Raw genomic sequence first — 22,050 nt, forward strand, 5'->3', positions numbered from 1 at the left:
ACCGTCAAGCTCAAGGAAAATTTCATTGTGTGTACTAGGCATTGGGGACATCTAGTGACAAGACTATATACTCTGTACAGTGCTGTGGGAAATGTCAGCGCTATAATGATACTAAGTAATAATAATATCCAATTTGCTCACCCTCATATTATATACTGTACATTTTGGAAAGATTGTAGAACAGATAAAAATGGAATGTACAATCAGACTGTAGGTGAGAGAGACTAGCCTTAATACTAGTGTTGGTGTGTGAATTTGGCAAGTTGAATTCAGATCACCCAATACTGCCGAGCAGCACACCTCAGCACCATGTCAGTATCGAACAAGTGGTAACAAAGAAGCAGACAGGGTCAGGAGCAGTCCACTTACATGCACTGCACGTGACTCCATAATTACCACTTCCAATTTGGAAGAAGGAAGCATTGGATTCATGTGAAGTGCACCGTAAAACGTAAGTAAGTGAACTCCTCCTGACACTGTCAGCCAGTATTCGGGTGTTCTGAATTTGATATGCCAAATTCGAACACCAACTCTACTTAAATTGGACCTGAACTCTTGCACTGCAAAGAAGGAAAACATATAAATGCAGATAGCCTGTATGTATTTAGAGAGTTTAGCCTGTCTAATTACCCCTCATCTGTGACTAATCACAACTGTAATTTGTTCTCTCAGCTGTGTCAGCTGGCTGCCTTGGCAGAGCATCTAATGTGTAAACACGGGATGTTTACCCTATGTCTGCTTCCATGAAAGCAGGAAGTAGAAACAGTGCAGTTTTATTGCAAGATTTGTATCAGCTGTAACAAAGAAATTATTTTCTTTAAAATGTATTATGCTGTTGAGCAAAGTGCAAGTTCTGACTTCAGGTCCACTTTAATACAATTTCCCCAAATGCTAAAGCTAGTTTTAATATTGCACATACATTTTTCTATAATATTTATACATTATTGGAGAAAGGCAATGTATTTGCATACTTTTGCATACTTTATTGCGCAAAAACAATCACACTGCAGATACTCATATAATATTTATGTGAAAAACTTTATTTGCATGTATATTATAGAGGACAAAAATACATCTTATTTCAGATAACCAAATAGTACTTATCCATGATATAAGACAGTCTAATTTTCAGTTGGATGACTCAAAGCCTGGTTCACAGTGATTAATTGCGTAATTATGCTGATTAGAAAAACTATCTGTTGAGTTCTGACTGACACAAGAGTGGGCTTGTCCAGATGTTCATCCCAGTTGTGGACTGTGGACAACGAGAAAAGCTATCTAGTAAAATCTTTTAGGCATATGCCAGTTGGCAGCAGATCTTAATACGGGTCTGTTGCCAAACCGGTGGCCCGTTGCAATGTCTGCTTTGCTCCCCCCCCCCCCCCCCCGCTCACTTGGCAACAAATGCCTGCTGTTTTATGGTTGTGCAGGTCGGGTTATTGTATTGTGGTGATGCAAAGGACAATCCTGGACATGGTGTACCAACCACTCTGGTGATCCTTTCCTTTAAAGTGATTGCAAAGCAGATCTAGTGCTGAAATGATAAACATTGCTGAAATTAAAGAGAAAAGACAAAGCCATCATTTTGATATCCAAAGATTTCATACGTAATCATGTTTAATATCAATACTTCCCAGAAATGAAAATAACATGCATGATTATGACAAAACAAGACAATGTGCTCTTTTTCAGTTTACTTACACAAATGCTGATTCAAGTCAAGTGAAATGAACGATCATTTCAGGAAAAAAAAATGCAACGCTCATGACATTAGAAAGACAAAGGATACATTTTTCCAGATTGGCAATAACTATGAGACTGTTTGAAACTTCTGCTGCTACATAATACAAATATGCTGATTGCACCCAGGAGGAGATGGTGGAACAAAGAAAGTAAAACAATCTGCAGACATGAATAGCGATAAGCATTATTCAAATGCTAGCAGGCTGTGGGGTATTCATAGCAAGGAATCAGCTGGCTTTACTATACTGTGCATGATTTATTCAGTTACATTAGCATCTGTAATACTAACGGGCAATTTATTATAACATTTGATTTTCACTTGCATCTGTTTTTTTCTTCCTTTTTATTAGTACTGTTGCAGTGTTGCTACTATTTTAATAGGCAAAACATTTTTTCCATTCCAAAAATTACAATTATGAGGTTTCATTGTGCCTTTTATTGAAGCAAGATCTTTAAAATGTTGGAACATTTGGGTGTCACCATAGACTTGATGTTAAATAGAAGCCACTATTTGGAGCAAGATGTTGTGTTTGGCTGCTGGTGCATAGACAAAACAGGTGTGAATTAGTGTTGGGCGAACAGTGTTCGCCACTGTTCGGGTTCTGCAGAACATCACCCTGTTCGGGTGATGTTCGAGTTCGGCCGAACACCTGACGGTGCTCGGCCAAACCGTTCGGCCACATGGCCGAACTAAGAGCGCATGGCCGAACGTTCCCCGAACGTTCGGCTAGCGCTGTGATTGGCCGAACGGGTCACGTGGTTCGGGCCCGAACGCGCTCTGATTGGCCGAACGGTCACGTGGTTCGGGTAAATAAATACCCGAACCACGTCATATCTCCGCCATTTGTCTGTGGGTTTAGCTTTGGGTAGGCAGGCAGGGTAGTTCGCTCTCCAGCCACGCTAGCCAGGGTCCCCCCCAGTCATTGTGTGTCGCTGCTGGGAACAGTAGTACACCGCTCGCTCAGCCACACTATATATAGCATTGTTTACTGCCACTGTGTACCTCGCTCAGCCACGCTATATATATAGCATTGTGTTTTCTGACACTCTGTGTACACGGCTTAGCCTGACTAATATAGCATTGTGTGTACTGCCACTGTGCACCTCGCTCAGCCACGCTATATATAGCATTGTGTGTACTGCCACTGTGCACCTCGCTCAGCCACGCTATATATAGCATTGTGTGTACTGCCACTGTGCACCTCGCTCAGCCACGCTATATATATAGCATTGTGTTTTCTGACACTCTGTGTACACGGCTTAGCCTGACTAATATAGCATTGTGTGTACTGCCACTGTGCACCTCGCTCAGCCACGCTATATATAACATTGTGTGTACTGCCACTGTGCACCTCGCTCAGCCACGCTATATATAGCATTGTGTGTACTGCCACTGTGCACCTCGCTCAGCCACGCTATATATAGCATTGTGTGTACTGCCACTGTGCACCTCGCTCAGCCACGCTATATATATAGCATTGTGTTTTCTGACACTCTGTGTACACGGCTTAGCCTGACTAATATAGCATTGTGTGTACTGCCACTGTGCACCTCGCTCAGCCACGCTATATATAGCATTGTGTGTACTGCCACTGTGCACCTCGCTCAGCCACGCTATATATAGCATTGTGTGTACTGCCACTGTGCACCTCGCTCAGCCACGCTATATATAGCATTGTGTTTTCTGACACTCTGTGTACACGGCTTAGCCTGACTAATATAGCATTGTGTGTACTGCCACTGTGCACCTCGCTCAGCCACGCTATATATAGCATTGTGTTTTCTGACACTCTGTGTACACGGCTTAGCCTGGCTCTATAGCATTGTGTGTACTGCCACTGTGCACCTCGCTCAGCCACGCTATATATAGCATTGTGTTTACTGCCACTCTGTGTACACCGCTCAGCCAGACTATATACCGTTGTTTACTGACACTCTGTGTACACCGCTCAGCCAGACTATATACCATTGTTTACTGACACTCTGTGTACACGGCTCAGCCTGACTATAAAGCATTGTGTGTACTGCCACTGTGCACCTCGCTCAGCCACGCTATATATAGCATTGTGTTTTCTGACACTCTGTGTACACGGCTTAGCCTGACTATATAGCATTGTGTGTACTGCCACTGTGCACCTCGCTCAGCCACGCTATATATAGCATTGTGTTTACTGCCACTCTGTGTACACCGCTCAGCCAGACTATATACCGTTGTTTACTGACACTCTGTGTACACCGCTCAGCCAGACTATATACCATTGTTTACTGACACTCTGTGTACACGGCTCAGCCTGACTATAAAGCATTGTGTGTACTGCCACTGTGCACCTCGCTCAGCCACGCTATATATAGCATTGTGTTTTCTGACACTCTGTGTACACGGCTTAGCCTGGCTATATAGCATTGTGTGTACTGCCACTGTGCACCTCGCTCAGCCACGCTATATATAGCATTGTGTTTACTGCCACTCTGTGTACACCGCTCAGCCAGACTATATACCGTTGTTTACTGACACTCTGTGTACACCGCTCAGCCAGACTATATACCATTCTTTACTGACACTCTGTGTACACGGCTCAGCCTGACTATAAAGCATTGTGTGTACTGCCACTGTGCACCTCGCTCAGCCACGCTATTTATAGCATTGTGTTTTCTGACACTCTGTGTACACGGCTTAGCCTGACTAATATAGCATTGTGTGTACTGCCACTGTGCACCTCGCTCAGCCACGCTATATATAGCATTGTGTTTTCTGACACTCTGTGTACACGGCTTAGCCAGACTATATAGCATTGTGTGTACTGCCACTCTGTGTACACCGCTCAGCCAGACTATATAGCATTGTGTTTACTTCCACTCTGTGTCTGCTGGGCCTGGGAACAGTAGTACACCGCTCACCCGCCACTGTATAGCATTGTGCTCTGTGTCGCTGCTGGGAATAGTGGTACTGTATAGCATTTCTGTACTGCCACTGTACTGCTGCCAGTCAGCGTGTACTGTAAGGATAAGTGAAATGAGGAAGAAATCCGGTGAAAGAGGAAGGGGCAAGGGAAGAGGTGTTTCCCCTGACGGTTCACGTACAGGCCACAGGGGAGCACCCAAGAAAACCCACTCAATACCGCCCATGTTGTCCAGGACAACAACCCTCACAAATCCAAAAGAACAGGACCAGATAATTACTTGGATGACCTCTCAAGCGTCCAGCAGTGGGTTAAGCAGCACCAGCACATCACGCACGAGGTCCGAGTCCTCAGCCAGTTACAAGGAGCCAGTGGGCACAAAGCTGACACAACCGGCAGCGACACCACGCACACAACTGCCAGATAACCAGTCCTATGAATTACCTCAGGACACAATGGGGTATTCGCAGGAGCTATTCCCAGCCCAACAAACTTCCACCTATGAAAGGTCAATGGAGGAACAGCCAGAAATGTTGTGCCCGGATTCACAACCATTAACTGTGGGAAATGCACCGCGCACTGAAATACAAGGCGAGTCCGAGGAGGACTCGGAAACCCAAATCCCAGAGCAAGTTGGGCAGGAGGGGTTGCAATTGCAGGAGGTCGGCCGACAAGATCTGGAAGACGACGTTGGAGTGAGCTGCGCAGAGGTTGTTCTGGGGAGCTCTACTCCACGGCGGCGGCCCCCCACAATGACATATGACGAGTTTGAGGAGATGGAAGAGGAGGGTATGGACAATGTGGACAGAGACCCAGATTTTATTTGTGAACGAGAACATCGCCGTCGTAGCAGCAGCACAGATGAGTCTGTTGAAGAACCCACTGCTGCACGAGTTCGCCTTGTGCCACAAGGTAGGCGGCGCGCAATTTCAGGCACCACAAGCGTGGAAGTTAGAGTGAGAGGCAAAAGAGGAGGAAACAGAAATCGCCAGCAAGGAGGCAGGTGCTCCAAAGTCTGGGCTTTCTTTGAAGACTGCACTGAGGATGTTACCATGGCGATTTGCAAGGTGTGCAAGACTCGCCTGAGCAGGGGGAAAAGTATTAACAACCTCTCCACCACCAGCATGAGCCGCCACATGCTATCCAAACATCCCACTCTGTGAGCAAACGCGGCAGGACAGGGTACCAGCAACACTGCCTCCCTTGGGTTCACCAGACTCACCACCAGACCCGCCTCAGCAGCAGCAGTAGCCCAGCCATTGCGTGGTTCACAACATTCACAAACATCAGACGACGCTGACACTGTCACTTTCCGGAGTAGTGCTCTTGAGGTCTCCCAGTGTTCATCAAACACAACAACCAACAGCCCTTCCGTGTGCAGCGCTACGGTTCAGTTGTCTGTGTCGGAGATGTTTGAGCGCAAGAGGAAATTGCCAGCAAATGACCCCCGGGCCGTGGCAGTAACAGCCAGCATAGCCAAGCTTCTGGCCTGCGAAATGCTGCCATATCGAGTGGTGGAGACAAACAGCTTCAAGGGCATGATGTCAGTGGCCATCCCACGTTACGTGGTTCCCAGCCGCTACCACTTTGCGCGCTCTGCAGTGCCTGAGTTGCATGAGCACGTGGTCAGCAAAATAACCCGAAGCTTGAAGAATGCCGTTGCCTGCAAGGTTCACCTCACCACTGACACCTGGACGAGTGCGTTCGGCCAGGGTCGATACATCTCCCTTACCGCGCACTGGGTGAACCTTGTGGAGCCTGGCAGCGATTCCTCACCTGCTACGGCGCGGGTGTTGCCCACGCCGCAAACAGCTGCACCGCCGTCCCTCCCACTGGATAACAACAGCAGCACCTACCTCTCTGACTCCTTCTCCTCCAACGCATCTCAAAGCTGTACCTCATCCGGAAACGCTAACCCAGCAGCAGTAGGATCGTGGAAGCAGTGCAGCACAGCTGTTGGCATGCGTCAGCAAGCGTTGCTGAAGCTGATCTGCCTTGGGGATAAGCAGCACACAGGGGAGGAAATTTGGAAGGGAATAAAGGAACAGACGGATTTGTGGCTGGCACCGCTGGACCTGAAACCGGGCATGGTTGTGTGTGATAATGGGAGTAATCTCATTCGCGCTTTAAGGTTGGCTAAGCTGACACACATCCCTTGCCTGGCGCACGTGATGAACCTAGTAGTTCAGCGGTTCCTGAGGACATACCCAGGCGTGGCCGATCTTCTGTTGAAGGTGCGTCGAGTGGCCAAACATTGTAGAAATTCCAGTACTGCTTCGGGGGCACTCGCCAAGATGCAGGAGCGCTTCAATCTCCCCCACCATCGCTTGCTGTGTGATGTCCCTACGCGCTGGAATTCTACGCTGCACATGCTAGCACGCTTTTGCGAGCAGAAGAGTGCAGTGGTCCAGTACATGACGGCGCAGTACAGAGGCGCATCCGGACAGCTGCCAAGCTTCTGTGGATCCGATTGGGCCAACATGTTGGACCTCTGCCAAGTCCTCCAAAATTTTGAGCAATCCACGTTGCTTGTGAGCAGTGACAACTCTTCAGTCAGCATTACCATACCACTGCTGTGTTTACTGAAGAGGTCAATGTTGAAAATCAAGGAAACAGCTGTCATGATGCAACTGGGGGAATCTGAAGGAGAAAACGATCAGCGTGATGGTACCAACATCAGGCCATCCGCCTCAGGGAACGCTGGCCCCAGCAGCTATGACGAAGAAGAGGAGGAGGAACAGCTGGAGTTGGAGCAGGAATTTCATGCCACCACTGACGAGGGCCAGAGCGGTGCACGTTGGACTTCCACAATTCAACGCGAATGGTCAGCAGAAGCAGACCAGGAGGAAGGTGACGACTATGATGCATCACAACAACTATCACAACGCTCACAAGAGGATGATGAGGATTCTGGTAGGACTCTGGCACACATGGCTCAATTCATGCTAGACTGCATTCAACGTGACCCACGCATTGTGCGCATTCTGGACAACACTAATTACTGGGTTTATACCCTTCTGGATCCACGGTACAAACACAATGTTCCAAAACTGCTTGAAGAAAGAGTCAGACAGGTCAAAATGGAAGAATACCAGCAGGCCCTTGTGGAGACTTTAGAGAGGAGATTGACAGCCTCCCCCTCCTCTAGCCAGTTGTACGCAGACAGACTGACTTCCGCAAACCCAGGACGACCAGGAGGGCAGCAAACAACGCAAGCCGCAGCTAGTACCCAAAAGGGAACGGTATCTGCAGTGTCCTTGGAGTGGGAAAATTTTCTGACACCCATGCAGCAGCAGCCCACTGAACAGCAAGCGTGCAGATCCACCTCCAACACCGATCGCCTGGAGAAGATGGTCAAGGACTACATGTCAGATGACGTAGCTGTGTCGAACAATCCATCTGCACCCTTCAACTATTGGGTATCGAAGCTAGACACCTGGCACGAACTGGCAATGTACGCAATACAGGTGCTGGCTTGCCCGGCAGCCAGCGTTATGTCGGAACGCTGTTTCAGTGCTGCCGGAGGCATCGTCACAGATCGGCGTATCCGCCTCTCTACAGAAAATGCAGACCGTCTGACTCAAATTAAAATGAATCAATCCTGGATTGGAAATGACTACGCAACACTCCAGGACCCCAACCAAGTAACATGACCAATGAACATCTGGGATGGTGTAGCGTTTCCGGTCCCTGTTTATTGAACCTCTCATCTGTATTACATTTATGACTGCATGGCGGCAAAAAGCATTGCTGCTATATCCGCACGCTTTTTGTCCTCATGCAAGGCCTGGGTTGTTGTGTCTCAAAAACCGTGGCCTTCTCCTCCTGCGCCTGCTCCTGTTCCATCACGTCTGCTGCTGCTGGGTTAGCGTTGCCGCGTGGTCCCTGTTTATTGAACCACTTATCTTTATTACATTTATGACTGCATGGCGGTACAAAGCATGCTATCCGCACGCTTCTTGCCCTCATGCAAGGCCTGGGTTGTTGTGTCTCACAAAGCGTGGCCTTCTCCTCCTGCGCCTCCTCCTGTTCCATCACGTCTGCTGCTGCTGGGTTAGCGTTGCCGCGTGGTCCCTGTTTATTGAACCACTTATCTTTATTACATTTATGACTGCATGGCGGTACAAAGCATGCTATCCGCACGCTTCTTGCCCTCATGCAAGGCCTGGGTTGTTGTGTCTCACAAAGCGTGGCCTTCTCCTCCTGCGCCTCCTCCTGTTCCATCACGTCTGCTGCTGCTGGGTTAGCGTTGCCGCGTGGTCCCTGTTTATTGAACCACTTATCTTTATTACATTTATGACTGCATGGCGGTAAAAAGCATGCTATCCGCACGCTTTTTGTCCTCATGCAAGGCCTGGGTTGTTGTGTCTCACAAAGCGTGGCCTTCTCCTCCTGCGCCTCCTCCTGTTCCATCACGTGTGCTGCTGCTGCTGCTGCTGGGTTAGCGTTGCTGGTCCCTGTTTATGGAACCTCTTATCTTTATTACATTTATGACTGCATGGCAGTACAAAGCATGCTATCCGCACGCTTCTTGCCCTCATGCAAGGCCGGGGTTGTTGTGTCTCACAAAGCGTGGCCTTCTCCTCCTGCGCCTCCTCCTGTTCCATCACGTCTGCTGCTGCTGGGTTAGCGTTGCCGCGCAGAGCCGGATTAAGGCTAAATGGGGCCCTAAGCAAAGTAACTGATTTGGGCCCCCCCATCATGTCGTAATAGAATCAGAAGATGCAGCTGCACAGCAATATGCCGCACACACCGGGCAGCCGAGCTACTGGTTGCTATGGGCAACAGCCCGCTTTCCTCTGTGGGTGCACAATGCAGGGAATAGCAGCGGCAAAATGCAGAGTGAGAGATGAATGGCTGGGACATTTGCACTCAGGGGCTGGGGCACCCCTGTGAAGAGGGCGCCAGATATCACAGCAGCAGCACTTTCCCCCTGCATTTCCAGCCTGGCAATAGCAGAAAGCTCTGGACACCGCCAAACCAGAAGCCATTCCTCAGACAGAATTACATAACCACTCCCACCACTGAACAACCAATTTCCTCCCAAACTAGACAGCCACCATGCAGCCTCCATCCCAGTGAATACGATAGTCCAGCAGAGAAGGCAGCCGCAGTGGGGGAGAATGACAGCACCAGATGAATCACATTCACCTATTGCGATCCAAGCAATAGAGGTCCCGTCATCCGGAGCCCATCTGTCTCCTCTAGAGTGCTGCCGCTCTGTTACTACTACTATTACTACTTCCTACTTCCTGTCTGATCTGAGAATCAGGAAGTTCAGAGCGAGCGGCTGCACTGTAGAAGAGACAGATGGGTTTCAGATGACGGGATCTCTATCGCTTGGATCATGGATAGGCGAGTGAGCGTTTGCCATCTGCTGCTATCATTCTTGCTGCAGCTGTGGTTCTCTGTGGGAAGGGAGGGTGGAGTGGGCAGCGGCAGAGCGCACAGTAGCAGGAGGGGGACCTAGGAGGAGAGCCTGGCTCTGAAGACAATCAGCAGCGCACGGCATCATTTGACAAGACAAGACAAATAACATTTATATCGCGCTTTTCTCCTGGTGGACTCAAAGCGCCAGAGCTGCAGCCACTAGGACGCGCCCTATAGGCAGTAGCAGTGTTAGAGAGACTTGCCTACGGTCTCCTACTGAATAGATGCTGGCTTACTGAACAGGCAGAGCTGAGATTCGAACCCTGGTCTCCTGTGTCAGCGGCAGAGCCCTTAAAGGGACTCCGAGCAGTGCCTGTGGATATGCCTTTAAGCATACCCACAACTAATTCATTACATCCTCACACCTACCAGCATGATGTTTGTAATTATACCCCCCTGGGTTCCTTATATTTCATTGCATTGTGCTGAATCGAGCTGCCAACTTTGGAGAAAAGTCGTCCTGTGGCCGTGATTTCGATCGCGAAAATATTGAAAACTAAAAGGCATAGAGCAGCCGTTTGTATATCATTGGAAAGAGGAGAAATAGAGCTTTAAAATGATATGCATCTTTCCATAGTTACTGCACTGCTCAGAGTCCCTTTAACCATTATACCATCCAGCCACCGCTGACTTTGGAGAAAAGTCGTCCTGTGGCCGCGATTTCGATCACGAAAATATCAAAAACTAAAAGGCATAGAGCAGCCGTTTGTATATCATTGGAAAGAGGAGAAATAGAGCTTTAAAATGATATGCATCTTTCCATAGTTACTGCACTGCTCAGAGTCCCTTTAACCATTATACCATCCAGCCACCGTTGACAGGATGGCAAGGGCTGGTTTATGTGCTGATGGGGCCCCTTTGACTCTGAATGGGGCCCCAAGCGACTGCTTTTGTTGCCTGGTCGGTAATCCGGCCCTGTTGCCGCGTGGTCCCTGTTTATTGAACCACTTATCTTTATTACATTTATGACTGCATGGCGGTAAAAAGCATGCTATCCGCACGCTTTTTGTCCTCATGCAAGGCCTGGGTTGTTGTGTCTCACAAAGCGTGGCCTTCTCCTCCTGCGCCTCCTCCTGTTCCATCACGTGTGCTGCTGCTGCTGCTGCTGGGTTAGCGTTGCTGGTCCCTGTTTATGGAACCTCTTATCTTTATTACATTTATGACTGCATGGCGGTACAAAGCATGCTATCCGCACGCTTCTTGCCCTCATGCAAGGCCGGGGTTGTTGTGTCTCACAAAGCGTGGCCTTCTCCTCCTGCGCCTCCTTCTGTTCCATCACGTGTGCTGCTGCTGGGTTAGCGTTACCGGTCCCTTTTCCTGGAACCTCTTATATGTATTACATTTATGACTGCATGCCGACAAAAAAACATGTTACCTGTGCAAAGAAAACAGACATTTCCCGCATTTAAAAGACAGTTTTCCCTTTGAAACTTTAAAATCGATTTTCTCAAAAACTATAAGCTCTTTTTGCTAATTTTTTTTTCCTCTTGTACCCACTCCCAAGGTGCACATACCCTGTAAATTTGGGGTATGTAGCATGTAAGGAGGCTTTACAAACCACAAAAGTTCGGGTCCCCATTGACTTCCATTATGTTCGGAGTTCGGGTCGAACACCCGAACATCGCGGCCATGTTCGGCCTGTTCGGCCCGAACCCGAACATCTAGATGTTCGCCCAACACTAGTGTGAATTAAGCTGGAGGGAGATAATGTAATAGTCAGGGCTAGGGACTATTTTAAGAAGGTTAGTGTTAGGCAAAAGAGTAGGGGTACCGTATATACTCGGCTATAAGTCGAGAAATTTTGGACTGACTCAAAGTATAAAAGTGGGGGGGTCGCCTTATACTCGAGATAGTCCAAAATTTCCCCACTTATAGCCAGGAATGGGGAGGCACCTCTTTCTCTCCCCCTTCCTGTAATGTTAAGCAGACAGTTTATTGAAAATCCCCCTCCCTCCCACCACCATGCAAAGGAGCCTCTTGTCACTATTTCTCCCCCCTGTGTAATCGCTAAAGTGGAAGCTTCTCACTCACTAATCCATCGGAGCACAGCGCTCTTCTCCCTGTAGTCACGCTGGCTGGGCTGTGTGTGCATCAGCTCACAGCTACGAGCCCCGATGTCATGTGACTTCATGTATCACATTACATCGGGAGCTGTAGCTTATGCATACAGCCCAGTCAGCGTGACTACAGGCAGAAGAGAGCTGTGCTCGGATGAATTAGTGTGAGTTTGAAGCTTCCACTTTAGCAATTACACGGGGGAGAGATAGAGATAAGAGGCTCCTTTGCGTGGTTGTGGCTGGTGGGAGGGAGAGGGATTTTCAGTAAACTGTCTGCTTTGCAGCGCGGGATAGCTCAGTGAGTGATTGCTGGCTTCAGTGATCACACAGAGGGGGGAGAGGTAGAGAGAAGAGGCCTCTTTGCATGGTGGTGGGAGGGAGGGGGGCTTTTTAGCAAGCTGTCTGCTAACACTGCTGGGAAGGGGACACAGGGGAATAGCTATTGCCCACCAGTGACTGCACAGGCAGGGGGACACAGGGGCCTCACAGCAGGAGCCACACAGCCAGGCGGACACAGAGGCCACACAGCCAGGGGGACACAGAAGCCACACAGCCAGGGGAAACAGGGGCCACACAGCCAGGGGAAACAGGGGCCACACAGCAGAAGCCACACAGCCAGGGGAAACAGGGGCCACACAGCAGAAGCCACACAGCCAGGGGAAACAGGGGCCACACAGCAGAAGCCACACAGCCAGGGGAAACAGGGGCCACACAGCAGAAGCCACACAGCCAGGGGAAACAGGGGCCACACAGCCAGGGGAAACGGGCCACACAGCCAGTGGGACACAGATGACACACAACTAGAGGGGCCACACAGCCAGGGGGACAAAGGGGCCACACTGCTAGAAGGGCCACACAGCCCTTAACTTTGCTGAACCGACTTATATTTGAGTAATTAATAAATTCCTGTTTAAGAGGGTCAAATATTGGGGTCGACTTATACATGAGGTCGACTTGTATCCGAGTATATACGGTATGTAACTTTTAAAAATTATTGCTAGATGTCTCTGGGCACTGCCCATGCGGAAGGTGTGTGTGCGTGTGCGTCTGTGTGTGTGTATGTGTATTGCCGTTGATCGTTTCCCACTGTGAATGCTGCTTTTTGTCTTTTGCATTTAAAGGACAACTGTAGTGAGAGGTTTATGGAGACTACCATATTTATTTCCTTTTAAGCAATACCAGTTACCTGGCAGCCCTGCTGATCCTCTGCCTCTAATACTTTTAGCCAAAGACCCTGAACAAGCATGCAGTAGATCAAGTATTTCTGACTTTCTTGTCAGATCTGACAAGATTAGCTGCATGCATGTTTCTGGTGTGATTCAGATACATGTCTGCAGCCAAATAGAGCAGCAGGGCTGCCAGGCAACTGGTATTGCTTAAAAGGAAATCAATATGGCAGCCTCCATATGTCTCTAACTACAGTTGTCCTTTAACCTAGAGTTCCATGGAGCTGCTCCAGTGTGGATATATTGCCTGATCACTCCAACCCATAGAGACAAACTCATCTCTGGATTTCTTCTACTTTAAGGCTCAAATACCTTTCTAGCCTCTCCCTTTCCAGTCCTCTAAATCTTCCAAGAAATGTGTCTACTATTTTGTCAAATGTGATGCAAGTATCTCTCTCCAACGTCCCTCCCATATCCACCCATTACTAGCCCTATCAATATGAGTTCATATCCCTCTTGCTCGTGACGCACATGCCCAGTTCATTCTACCACTCATGAAGGATCACTCGAGAGCACACCATCAGAGGTTCACAGAGAAGGAGGAAGAGAGAGGCATCAAGCGTATGTATGCACAGCAACACACAGACACACACAGACACACACAGACACAAACACACACAGACATGCTCAGACACACACAGCCACACACAGACACAGCCACACATAGACACGACCACACACCCACAGCCTCTATCTCTCTCTCTCCTTCCTTGGCTGTCATATACAGGATCCTGTTGCAGTCTGGCTGTACTCAATATGGCAGAGGAGGCAGCTGGAGTTACAGAGCTACATCCTGCCTGCATGTGCATCTCCCCTACCTATCTACTGCATGTAAGAATAACAAGAAAGGTGATAACTTAAAGGGAGTCTGAAGCAACTGGAAAAAAAATCAGATACTTACCTAAGGAGGAAAGGCTCCTACAGTTCCCGATGGGTGGAGACTGCTCTATGCCACTGTGGGAAGTTTCAGCAGTCTTTGGGAGCCTGAGTGCTCCAGAACGTGGGCTGCTCCATACTGTGCATGTGGATGCAAGCATTCTCATGTGCTAACGCATGCACAGTATGGAGCCGCCTATCTTTGGGAGCTTTAAGGCTCCCGAAGACTGTCAAAGCCTCCCGTGGTGGAGGATTTGAACAGGGGATCCTGCACTGGAATGAGCGGACCGTGATAGGAACGGGAAGGCTCTATAGGACCCAGAGCCTTCCCTCTCCTAAAGTGACTATCTGTTTTTTTTTCCAATCACTGCAGACTCACTTTAAGGACTGGAGGGATAAGACAACACTTTCACTGTGAAAACGTATCACTACACGTTGATAAGACAAGCTTCTTTAGTAAATAAACACTTAAAATAATGATCGATGTGTGGTGAGAAGTTTTCACTTGCCTCATTATCACTAGCATGATCTTAGTGAATTATGGCCATTGATTAAAGCACTACTGTAGGGGGGTCGGGAAAAAAAGAGTTGAACTTACCTGGGACTTTTAATGGTCCCCCGCAGACGTCCTGTGCCCGCGCAGCAACTAAAAAACGGTAAACCACTGCGCCTACATGGACGCGCCCTCGCTCCCACTGATGTCACCAGGAGTGTATTGAGCAGGCTCAGTACAGTCTGCACCTCCGCAGTATGCTCCTGGTGACGTCAGTGGGAGCGAGGACACAGCCATGCAGGTGCAGTGGTTTTCCAACTTTAAAGTCGGAAATTCCAGAAGTGAACAGGAGGCGGGGACAGGAGCATCGGTGAGTGGGTGCGCAGGCACAGGACGTCTGCGGGGGACAATTAGAAGCCCCGGGTAAGTTCAACTCTTTATCTCCCGACCCCCCTACAGTACTCCTTTAATAATCATTCATAGCTCTGTACAGACTGCTGACTATGAACGATAATCTGCCAAAGTGATCCATCGTGACTGCCAATTGAAATGCCTGAGCTTCGTCATGGATCATTCGCTTAGGCCGTCGTTTGTGTATCAAATTTTCAAATGACATTTGAATGAGGAGTCGTTCATTGTGTACAAGACTTTAATAATACATACGTGTAAGTTTATGTTAAGTGTTTTGTTTTTTTTTCTTCAATTCAGGTTTGCTGTAAGTATTGGGAGGGATTTAATATTAGGGAGGAAGTTACGCATTAGGTAAGGAGAGTTACATTAGAAGAGTAGGTGAGGGTTAAGTATTATTAAGGACCAGTAGACCTAAGTCTGTTTAATAACGGGCTCTAGGTTTGTGTTTCTCTGCGCCTGCGCATGCCACCCGCACTTTCTGCGCTGTTTACAGCACTGCCCGAGCCCCCGCACTCTCATTAGCAGCCTTGATGCAGTAGTAACATCTCCATGGCAACGCTTTACACGCCGGGTCCGCGTTGCTATTTAGGGAAACCAAGCGTCAGCTGATTGGTGGACTTCTGTCCACATGACTGGCTGCATCTGCAGTGACATACATCTGGTCCTGCCTACTGGACGCAAACGGAGTCGGCTCGGACTCCGCCACGTCCTTTGGTTTCCCTGACAAAGTCCATGTGACGTTTTGGCGCTGCCCCCTGCCGTGTAGTTCCCCATCAGGTCCGTTATACTGATGGGAAGGTCCATCGGCGATATGGGAGTGTGGAGAGGGCAGGCATGTGCCTGAGGTTAGTAGCTCGGTTCTCATTGGTTCCGACAGATGACTAATAGTTCCCCATCAGGTCCGTCCATATGTAACGACTGGGGATTGGCTGCTAGTGTTACACAGCCTGTGATACGTCTATTCAAATGTATGGTGTGGTATTTAAACTGCTGTGAATTATGTCATTGTTAGGCTGTCATAGCTTGATAAAGGAGCAAGTCAAACGCTCTGAAACGTTGCTGTATTGCATGACAGTCTGTCAATAAAATCGTAAAAGAGCATTGGATGGTGCCGGCTTCATCTTTATTCCTGATTCTGCTCGAAGTGGTGATCGAGTTGGCCGAGGCACATCCGCCTATTACTACTTGGGGTAGTGCACTTCTACTACATTGCTGCTATTATGACAAAAACAAAATTACAGAACTCAATTCCTTGTTAAAACCTAAATGTAAATGTACAATTACGGTACTGACTGACTGCAAAGATATTGGCATAAAAGCAATAACTACTCAGGACAAAACCTACAGGAAAACCTACTGATTTTTTAAATCAAACTAAAATATTCATCTCTTCACCGCAGATCAAATTGGTGTTATGTTTTTGTTTAGTCTCAGCACAAATTATTCCACTGATTGAACATCGCAACTGTGGACATCAGTTATTTCCATGCAGTGTAGTTATTTCCAAGCGTGACAAAACATCTAGCTGCAATTAAGATTTGTGCTGTCAATGTGATGTTTTCTCCAGATCACCAGATGGCATATCCAAGTTCATGTGCAAGATACTGTATACAAGCAAAGGATAAGCCACTGCAATCCAGGTGCTTTTGGAAACATCAGCTCTTCTAAAGCAAAGAAGTGCCATCGAGCTGTCCAATGGGAAAAGCACAGACACTTTGGCAAGCACTTTGGCAGAAATCTAGCCTAAAACAGTTGGTATTATTTTGCTACTTAATGAAAATATGCTCATTTTATACATGGACTGTCCTCTTACCTCAGACAAGTGAAGTCGTAACTCAATAAACAGCTGAATATCTAATCTGGACCAGTGGCCTGAACTGCATCATTCTGTCATTCAGACTCTCTCATGTACACCCTCAAGAGTTCTGTTGGAAAGAGTATCCTGAGCTGTAAATTGTCCAAGTGTGGAAAGATGAACCTAGTTCAAATAAAACATGTATAAGGGATGTTAGAGTTATTGAAAATAAGAAAGAAACTAAACTTAAAGTGGTATGAAACTCAGCATTTCTTATTTGCTCTAAAAGATTATTTACAGCATAAAATCTACTACCACAAAAAAAATTGGAGCAGAACAGCATTCAAACAGTTAACCACAGCACTTTGTTCTCCAGTGGAAAGCTCTTTGCTCACTGTCCGCATCCGAAGAGGTGATAACATTATCTTTTGTTTACGTTCCTTTGATAGGTATATTTAGTATACAGCTAGCAGAGTGCTGAAACTGAACTGCACTGAGAGAGGTGAAAATGTAATAAAATTCAATGGCAGCTTTCAGAGCAGATAAACTGTACTTTGGGAACCTGTAGTTTGTAAACAGTCAATATTACTTGAACACAAAAGCAAATATGGTAACCAAATTGGTAATAAAAATAAGAAAACTCATTTTTATTGAATGTTATGTCAGAGTTTTATGCCACTTTAGTTAAATATATTAACAGCCCAATATTTTATGGCAATCAGTTCCTTCCTGATCAGTAATCAATCAGATGGTGATCTATTCCCTTCACACTACACATTCCATTAGATTTCAGCAGAAATCTAGCAAGCATGACTGAACTGCTAACATTGATGCAGTACAGTGCTATGCAGCCATTAATCCCCGAATGTTCCTCACCTGCCCAATTGCATGGAGATTTGCCAACATGTTTCCATCAGAACTTTGATTAAAAACTCCTCAAAACTGATTGAAAGTGAATCAATCAGATATGGTAGGGACAAAGTGATTGGATCAATCATAAAAATCGATACTAGTGCCTAGCTTACAGGTGTGAAACTAGTGGTTAGCAGTGTTACATGAAAGGAATACTGTAGGGGGGTTGGGGGAAAATGAGTTGAACTTACCCGGGGCTTCTAATGGTCCCCCGCAGACATCCTGTGCCCGCGCAGCCACTCACCGATGCTCCGGCCCTGCCTCCGGTTCACTTCTGGAATTTCAGACTTTAAAGTCTGAAAACCACTGCGCCTGCGTTGCCGTGTCCTTGCTCCCGCTGATGTCACCAGGAGCATACTGCGCAGGCGCAGACCATACTGGGCCTCAGCAGTACCCTCCTGGTGACATCAGCAGGAGCAAGGACATGGCAACGCAGGCGCAGTGGTTTTCAGACTTCAAAGTATGAAATTCCAGAAGTGAACTGGAGGCGGGGCCGGAGCATCGGTGAGCGGCTGCGCAGGCACAGGATGTCTGCGGGGGACCATTAGGAGCCTCAGGTAAGTTCAACTCATTTTCCCCGACCCCCCTACAGTATTCCTTTAAAGCAGGTTTCTTTGACTATGCCACTAGCAGTAGGTGTGAGCTTTCCTGGGCATAGCATAACTGACAATGGGTGTTCACAAGAGCACCCCACCATGGAATGATGGGCAGCTAACCCTTGCGGGAATTGGATTTCTTTGCTGCCTGGTGTGGCTATCAGGTCACAACCCCTGGGATTGGCCCACCAATGACAGAAGATAAAAGGTGGAAAATTCTGATACATTTTTCAAACAAACTGAATAGTGTATACAGAAGGAACTGGCAGGTTGGAGTGTCAAAGGCTGCATCCAATCAATAGGTTGGTGCAGGTGTCAAAGTCGGCAATGGGGGAGTTTCAGTGCAGACACTTAGCAACAATACCCCAAACAAAGTAATGTTGGCATGGATGCAAAACAGTGCCATTTGAGCTTGTAAGTTGTCAGCTTAGTAAAGTTTTAGCTGGCGTCAGATTGAAACAGAAACATCACTTGAAAAGCTTAGCTTGTAAAAAGATCTGCATGTCATGAGTTATGGTAATTTTGTGCCAAAAGTGGAAATTTTCTTTAAAAAGTGTGAAAGACAGAAAACTGAACATACTATTTACCGACTTTTAAGGCTCGTGTGTATGTGTAAAACTTAATGCACGACCAACCGCACAATATGATCAGCCGCACGACTTTTTGTTTACACGACACGTATGTACACACGAACTGATCAACTAAATAACCAACTTATTTAAATACTGCACGTGCACCAACATGTCCGCATTCAAAAACAACAAGCAATTCAAATGACTTGTACACATGTAGCCAACCTGCACGATGGCTGGGCAGGTTGATTGGCCAGTTGGATTGGGCAGACCACCTGTTATTGGTTGTACGTCTTGTCGTTTGCCAGCGTAAACACAACCAACTATCATCCAAAAGACCAAGTTTAAACGATAGCTGGACGTAATAGTTGCATGTGTGAACGAGTCTTCTTACAAAAGGTCTAAAATGTTTACCTGCTTACAAGCTCTCTGACCCACTTTTGCTTCAGTGATTTAATTATCAGCTTTTGAAAGTCTGTCCATACAGAACAAAAAAGAACAAAATTTGGAGAAAATAAATCTGGTTTTTGGAATCAGATCAAACATCTCTATCTTTTCCCCCTCCTAATTAGCACATTTACAGACACTTATTCTAAAACACTTTACACTGTTTCTAGATAAAAGGTTTTCTTTTAATGATAAAAGAACACAACAGAGACATTTGCGTGTTGTGCACACTGCTGTACGCATTGGTTAATAGTATAGTACATTAATAAATGTGCTTTACTGCTCTTATTTATTTCTAATTTGCATATGTGGCATATCTTTTTCTTTTTAATTGTGTAGCAATCGTCAAAGAAAGATGCTTAAAACACTTCCTGCCACCCTCATAGCCAGCAGCATGAGAATTAACATTAGGGGAGACAGCGCCAGGGGTTTAGTCGCGTTCAATTGTCACCGGATTCGATTATAATAGAATTGGATGGTCGATGGGCCACCAAGTCGCCTGATGTATGACCACCTTTACTCTTATTCTTTTAAGTTAACCAGTAAATGGTTAACTTCATGATTCAAAACTTCATGAAATTATACCACATTAAGCATTAAAGAGAACCTGAGGTGGGTTCCAAGAATGCTATCAGCACACAGAGGCTGGGTCTGCATATACTGCCCAGCCTCTGTTGCTATCCCAATCCCCCAACAGGCCCCCCTGCGCTCTGCTTGCCACCCATAAATCAAACGGCGTGCTAGCGACACACAGCGTGTTGCCAGCAGGCTGTTTACATCTGCCCTATCACTCTTCACTCTCGCCGCTCCCCCGCCTCCTTTATGTTGCCATTCCCCGCCCACGCTCCTTCCCTCATCGCTGATTGGAGGGAAGGGACGCGGGTGGGGACTGGAGCTATGGAGGAGGCGAGGGAGCGGCAGAGACTGACAGATGCAGAGGTAAACAGCCGGCTGCGACACGCTGTGTGATGACAGCTCGGCGTATGATTTATGGGTGGCAAGCAGAGCTTAGGGAGGCCTGTGGGGGGAATTGTATAGCAACAGAGGCTGGGCAGTATATGCAGACCCAGCCTCTGTGTGCTGATAGCATTCTTAGAACCCACCTCGGGTTCTCTTTAAAGAATGGGAAAACCACATGAAATAACAACTTCTAAGCCAACAACACATTAAAAAATTAGAATGAATGTGTCACCACTTAAGGACCAGGGGATATTCCAGTGATCGGTGCTGCGTGGGCTCTACAGCCCGCAGCACCGATCAGGTATGTGCCAGGGCGATCAGACTTCCCCCCTTTTTTCCCCACTAGGGGGATGTCCTGCTGGGGGGGTCTGATCGCCGCCGGCTATTATTGATTTGCGGGGGGGCTCCTCAAAGCCCCCCTCCGCAGCGTTTTCTGGCCTCACCTCCGTTCCCTTCCTCTGGTGTCCCCTCTGAGCGGCGCAGGACGGATATCCGTCCTGCGCCTGATAGGATAGGCTTCTGCCTATCAGATGCCAGTAATCCCTGGATCGCTGATGATGATGATGATTCTGATTGGTTGCTGCGCAGCAGCGCCGTATGATGTAAACAGCGGCGATTTCTTGCCCGCGTGTTTACATTATGCGTGCGAGCCGCGATCGGCGGCTCGCACGCTGTTCACGGAGACAGTCTCTGTGAACTGGCATGGAAAGGTCGCTCGATCGAGCGGCCGTTTCCATGCTATACCACTAACGACCCGCCAACGCCTATCGGCGGTCGTTTAGTGGTTAAAAAAGAAACTCCAGTGAAAATAATGTCATAAAAAAGTGCTTCATTTTTACAATAATTATGTATAAATGATTTAGTCAGTGTTTGCCCATTGTAAAATCTTTCCTCTCCTTGATTTTCCTTCTGACATTTATCACATGGTGACATTTTTACTGCTGGCAGGTGATGCCAGTGGAAGGAGATGCTGCTTGCTTTTTTGGCAGTTGGAATCAACTGTTATTTCCCACAATGCAACAATGCTCCCACAGTGTGATGTCAGAACCATGATCCTGACATCACACTGTGGGAGGGGTTTCACCACAATATCAGCCATACAAAGCCTCCTGATGATCCGTTTGTGAAAAGGAAAAGATTTCTCATGGGAAAGGGGAATCAGCTACTGATTGGGATGAAGTTCAATTCATGGTTACAGTTTCTCTTTACACTTGCAAGGGCAGGGCTCTGTCACCCTTTTGTGTCTTGAAATGTGTTATTCATTTTGTAGCAGGCACAACATTTTATAGATCATGCTACATCTGTCATTATAATCACCAATTCTGTATTTTGTACCAGTGTCCATATTTGATGTATCATTGTCTTTATCAATAAGTACCCCATGTTTTTCTTACTTTGTACAGTGCCACGGCATATGGTGGTGCTTTATACATCAATAATAATACTAATAAATATCGGTAATAATAATGAATATTTGCAGAATCAGTAAGCTGATTGCTGTTGCAGACATCATTAGGTGCTTGTTATATTTGACACCTACTGTTATTCTTTGACAGCTAATAGTATTTGCTGTTTTGGGACTGTATATATCAGTATTATGTCTATGTTTTTAAAATTTTAGTCTCCTAACAA

The 22,050-nt window shown here is 47.1% G+C and overlaps 1 long non-coding RNA gene across 1 annotated transcript in view; it reads right to left on the reverse strand.

Annotated features, from left to right (window-relative positions):
- Positions 1-1,051: 1,051 nt before the first annotated feature.
- Positions 1,052-22,050, reverse strand: part of LOC137563740 (uncharacterized) — a 76,647-nt gene continuing 55,648 nt past the window's right edge. Inside the window, exons 3-4 of the long non-coding RNA XR_011030423.1 lie at positions 16,950-17,114; positions 1,052-1,552 (exon numbers count right to left, since the gene is read on the reverse strand). This is a non-coding gene — a long non-coding RNA (uncharacterized lncRNA). The remainder of the gene's footprint in view (positions 1,553-16,949; positions 17,115-22,050) is intronic.

Source organism: Hyperolius riggenbachi, chromosome 3, assembly GCF_040937935.1.
Source record: "Hyperolius riggenbachi isolate aHypRig1 chromosome 3, aHypRig1.pri, whole genome shotgun sequence".
Taxonomy (NCBI): Eukaryota; Metazoa; Chordata; class Amphibia; order Anura; family Hyperoliidae; genus Hyperolius; species Hyperolius riggenbachi.